This window comes from Brassica napus, chromosome A1 (assembly GCF_020379485.1).
Source record: "Brassica napus cultivar Da-Ae chromosome A1, Da-Ae, whole genome shotgun sequence".
NCBI lineage: Eukaryota > Viridiplantae > Streptophyta > Magnoliopsida > Brassicales > Brassicaceae > Brassica > Brassica napus.
This window is the reverse complement of record NC_063434.1, coordinates 13,240,747-13,246,629: the sequence shown is the minus strand read 5'-3', so window position 1 is coordinate 13,246,629 and position 5,883 is coordinate 13,240,747. Positions and strand designations below refer to the sequence as shown.

The 5,883-nt window shown below is 33.0% G+C and overlaps 1 pseudogene; it reads left to right on the top strand.

The window, feature by feature from the left end:
* The first annotated feature begins 612 nt into the window (after positions 1–612).
* LOC125607160 lies at positions 613–2,628 on the top strand (annotated as a pseudogene).
* Positions 2,629–5,883: the final 3,255 nt, after the last annotated feature.

Genomic DNA, 5,883 nt, shown 5'->3' with positions numbered 1-5,883 from the left:
GCGACATATCGTCTGATATATGATTGCCTGATTGGTTTCGTGAAGTAATAAAATAGTTGAACGCGACATACTTTTTCTCCAAATGCATTCAAGTGATCTACAAGCACTGAAGCACATAAAACATCAACACATTATAAACCAGAAACGAACATATGATAGATAGCAAGATTTTGGAGAGACCCAACTTGGAGTTCGGCAACCAACGATCATACAGAAACTGCATGGCTTGAACATTTCACTACAGTATTCAGGCCACCTTAGGACATTATCATTGGACGTCTCTCAGAAAAATTGCACCATATATATTAATATTTGTAAAAACTATCTCTTTAAAACTCGAGAGACACATACCAATATCTCTTACCAATGGCGTCACTGACCTGTGGAAGTAAAATGTCACCAAAGCGCCGAAGAAACAACAACAATCTCCATTTTTACAACAAGACACGTCACAAACTAGAAAAAATTAGAAGTACAAAACAAATCAGACGAGTGAAATAGAGACCCCTTTATACAATGAAAATACCAATTATACATGTTGGGGATATACTAATACAAATTGTAATACCTAAATTTTGATTATTATTTTTAGCTGGTTAGCACTAAACAGCCATTCAGTAATTGCTCGTTTATGTAGATAGAATTTGTCTAATGTAAGACACAAATGTTGAAAGCGAACAAATAGTTATGAAAGACCATAAAAGCATTTGCACAAAAAAAAAGGAACAATTCTCTTAAATAGTTACTAGATATTGACCCGCGCGATCGCGCGGGTGTTTGATTTCAATTTGTTTTATTAACGTTGAAATCTTGTTTTATAAAAAGTTATATATTTATAAAAATTAACTATATCTAGTTTTAAAATAATCAAATAATTTAAAGTTAATATTTACAAACCAAAGTACCTTAAAAAGAAATTACCAGAATTCTTTTTTTTTCTAAAATTTAAAAATTGTCTGAATTATTCAATTTTTTTCCATAAACTCGAAATGTTCTAAGATTTTATTTGAAAATATAATTTCTGACTTTTAACCCGAATTAACCAAAGAAACATAATCAAACTGTAAATAATGAGATCCAAAATTATCTTAGATATTAGCCGGTTCCTAACTTTGTTACCCAAACCAAACCGAAAATAGAAAAAAATCAAATTTTCTCAATAACGCTTATGTGTCTCTCTGATAAATGATCATAAATTTTTATAACTAAAGAACCGAAGAACAAAAGAATAGAAATAAAACCGAAACTGAAGGGTGGTAAATCGTTTACACTATTAAAGGGAACTGATTTGGTTGGTTTTAACTAATGGTTAGTGATTTTCTTAAATACAGTTCGGTTGTTAATGGAAAGGAATATTATTTAGTATAATAGATAGATGCTTCACGGTTAATGCTATGTTTTAAATGATATGTTTTAATTTAATGACATTCTATAAAGGTCCATTTTAAAATATCACACATGAAAGAAGTCATGACTTCTCTTCTAATATAGTAGATTTTTAAGTTTTTGTCACAAAAATAGTTTTAAAGGAGAAAAATAATTAAAATAACCCATTTTTATTTTTTGAAATTTGAAACCATATCCTCAACAACCCTTCAACTCTAAATTTTAGTATAGATTAGTTAATTCTAAAGTATAAATGTATTTTTACCTTTAAATAAAAAAAATTGGTCATTTTTTTCTTTGAAAGCTATTTTTATGGAAAAAAAACTAAAATGATATTCTAGAGAATTTCTCAAAAAAAGAGACCAGTTGTGAAATTATTATAAATATATTGAAACTTGTAGGTTGAAATATTTTCTTGTAAGAAGACTAATGATGTTGCTTACAGCTTGTATATATATATATATATATATCAACACATTTTGACTTCAGACTGGAGACAAAAAATGGCAGATGTGACTGTAGTTTCCTCAATCATTGTTCAACCTGAAAACAGCAACCGCTCGGGTGGGGAAAAGATCCATCTAACTCCATTTGATCTCAATCTTCTACAGATAGACTATACTCAAAGAGGTCTTCTTTTTCCCAAACCCGACCCAGGAACCCGTTTCATCTCTCGGTTAAAAACCTCTCTTTCTTCTGCCCTAGATGTTTACTTCCCATTCGCTGGTCTCTTGGCAAAGTGGACCATCAAGAAGACAAGACTTTGTCATTTCACATCGACTGCAACGGCTCTGGTGCCAGATTTATTCACGCCACAGCTGATTCTGTCTCGGTGAGTGATCTTCTTCAACCTGATGGCTCAGTTCCAGAAATTTTCAAGCTTTTCTTCCCCATGAACCGTGTCAAAAACATCAATGGCGTCTCGGAAGCCTTGCTTGCATTAGAAGTCACTGAGATTAAGGACGGAGTCTTCATTAGTTTCGCTTACAACCACATGGTCGCTGATGGAGTTTCGATCTGGAACTTCTTCAGAACATGGTCCAGGATTTGCAAGAACGGTCAGAGGGAGAATCTTGATCGCCCTATCGTCCTCAGACAATGGTTCCTGGACGGGATAGATTTTCCGATCCGCATCCCCCCGTTTCTGAGACAGAGATAAAGATGACGTTAAGTGGTGAAACGTTGGCAAAAGAGAGAGTGTTTCATTTCATGAAGGAAAATATGGGTTTTTGCCAAAACTAACCCACAACTTGATTTTAATTCCAAACCTATACCCAAACTTGAATCAAATGCAAAACTAACCTAAAAGCCTAGTGAAATTACAGCTCAGCCCCTTGTGACCAAACAAAAAAACAGAAGCCATTTTTACGAATATAGCCCCAGTAAATCGTCTGAGTCGTCTGAGATGTTGGAAGTCGTCTGGACGACTGAAGTGTAAGTCGTCTGGACGACTGAAGTGTAAGTCGTCTGGACGACTGAAGTGTAAGTCGTCTGGTACCAGTTTATTTTAAAAATAATTTATAAATCTTGTAAAAAAATATTTAGATGCGTAAAAAATAAAAATCAAGTAATTATAAACAGTTTTAACTGATATAAATTAAGATATGATAAAATTGATTTGTTTTGAAGATATATGAGTGGAAGTAGTGAATCATGAAATACTTTGGTTTAGGAGTTTGGCAAACATATGTTGTAGTATTGTATGTATTGTTAGGGTTAGATTTTGGAAAACTAAAATGTTTTTTTCAAAAATTAGTTTTCACCTATATGTGTTTATTTCTGTGTATAGTAAACACTTTTCAAGTTTGATTTGGTTTTATGAAGTGTTTAATTAGATAATTAAGTTTAGGGGTTATGTTTAGGGTGTGGACGACTTATATTTCAGTCGTCTGTTAAATAATTTACCCGGACGACGTATATTTCAGTCGTCCAGACGACTTACTTGTAAGTCGTCTGGAAAGTCTTCTATTTTAGTTTCCAGCTAAAAATATTTAATTTCCCGCTAAAAATATTAAACTCTTCTGGACGACTTACATGTAAGTCGTCTGTTTTAATTTCTTCACCAGACGACTGAAATGTAAGTCGTCCAGGAAGTCGTCTGAGTCAAAAATATTTAATCTAATTGGATTTTTTGTCTCCCTATATAAAGAAAAATTTACACATTCTCTCTCCTCCTCTCAAATGGCTGCAACAAAAATGTAATGTTCATCATTCTAAAACTCTCCAACCTCTCTCTAATCTCTTTGACTTGAAAACACCAAACTTTATATGAATTTTTCAGTTTTGTCTCATGTATTTCTTACTAATCTATCTCTTTTGCAGGTTTTTAATCAAATGGTACTCATCTTCCACTAATTTAGAGGTAGATCTATTAATTTTAGATATGTATTTTTGTGTGTTCTATAAATGTAGATTTATCTAATCTTCCACTCATTTTCTCTATTTTTAAGTCATTTGAACGTTTTTGAATATGCAGGTTTTTCAGATCTGGATTTGATGTGCAGGTTTTTCAGATCTGGAAGACTTCTGGGACGACTTACCTGTTAGTCGTCTGGAAGTCGTCTGGAAGTCATCTGGAAGTCTTCTGACAAAGTCGTCTGGACTTCCAGGAAGTCGTCTGGACTTCCTGGAAGTCGTCTGGACTTCCAGGAAGTCGTCTGGACTTCCAGGAAGTCGTCTGGACTTCTAGGAAGTCGTCTGGATTTTTCTGAGCGTTTTGGTAAGTTCTTATGTCTGATTTTTCTTCATTTGGTAACTTCTTGTTGTATAAAGTTCTTACTTTTTTCCCAAACTAAAACTCTCCAAACCCACTCTAATCTCTTTGACTTGAAAACACCAAACTTTATATGAATTTTTCAATTTTGTCTCATGTCTTTGTTACTAATCTATTTTTTTTTTTGCAGGTTTTTAATTATTTGGTACTCATCTTCCACTAATTTAAAGGTAGATCTATTATTTTTAGATATGTATTTTTGTGTGTTCTGTAAAGGTAGATTTATATAATCTTCCACTCATTTTTTTCTGTTTTTAAGCCATTTGAACGTTTTTGAATATGCAGGTTTTTCAGATCTGGATTTAATATGCAGGTTTTTCAGATCTGGAAAACTTCTGGGACGACTTACTTGTTAGTCGTCTGGAAGTCATCTGGAAGTCGTCTGGAAGTCGTCTGGACTTCCTAAAAGTCGTCTGGACTTCCTGTAAAGTCGTCTGGACTTCCTGTAAAGTCGTCTGGAAGTCGTCTGAACTTCCTAAAAGTCTTCTGGCAAAGTCGTCTGAACTTCCTGGAAGTCGTCTGGACTTCTTAGAAGTCGTCTGAACTTCTTAAAAGTTGTCTGGTCTTGTCTACTCAAGTGGAATCCAAGCTTGTCTTTGTAGATGAATGATCTATAATAGTTTTGTTTGTGATCTGTTTTATGAATTGCATGTATATTCTTTTAGTTGTGAATTTTTTGTAAAATCAGTAATAATGTTTTCCAAGATGTATTAAATGTGCTAACAATGTGTTTACACATTTACAAATCAATGAAATAATAGACTTCAGTAGCCTTTTTCTTATCTTTGGATCTCTCATATGCAATAATAAACTCCAATGGCCTTTTTCTCATCTTAATAAACAAGAATGTTGGTAAGAGATGGAAACAAACAATAGTAACTAGTCAAAGCATATCATATTTTTTATAAGTTTGCATTGAAAAACTTAGTCAAATTTAGTAAAACTAAGGGAGAGAACATATTTTGTAAATATGAGTTTTACATATCTTGAAGTTACTTATCACTCTTAAAAATACAAGTTATTCATAAACTAACGTAGAAGACTTAAAAACTAGTGGAGAAGACGCGGACGACTTCAATCTAAGTTGTCTAGACGACTAAACTATATGTCGTCTGGTCAACGCAGAGGTTATTTTTGCAATTGACTTTGAAATCTGTTATTTCGGACGACTGAAAGTTAAGTCGTCTACTATTGTTTGGTTAAAAAAAAACTCCAAAAAAGCTAGACGACTTACATTTCAGTCGTCAGAGGTTAGTTTTGCATTTGACTGGATTATTTCAGAAGTTTGACTTTTTGGACGACTTACGTTTCAGTCGTCTAGTGAAAATTAAAATAATAATATTTTTTTAAAAGTAGACGACTTAAAGTTAAGTCGTCATAGGTTAGTTTTGCAATTGAAAAAAAAAACTTCAAGATTTAATTATATACAGACGACTTATAATTCAGTCGTCCACGAGACGACTGAAATGTAAGTCGTCCAGGATTTACGAGGTTTGACCAGAATCTCGGAAAAAAATCCTGGACGACTTACAATTAAGTCGTCTGGTGGACGACTGAATTATAAGTCGTCTGTGTATAATTAAATCTTGAAGTTTTTTTTTTCAATTGCAAGACTAACCTATGACTACTTAATTGTAAGTCGTTTACTTTAAAAAAAAATATTATTATTTTAATTTTCGCCAGACGACTGAAATGTAAGTCGTCTGGGGAAGTCAAACTTCTGA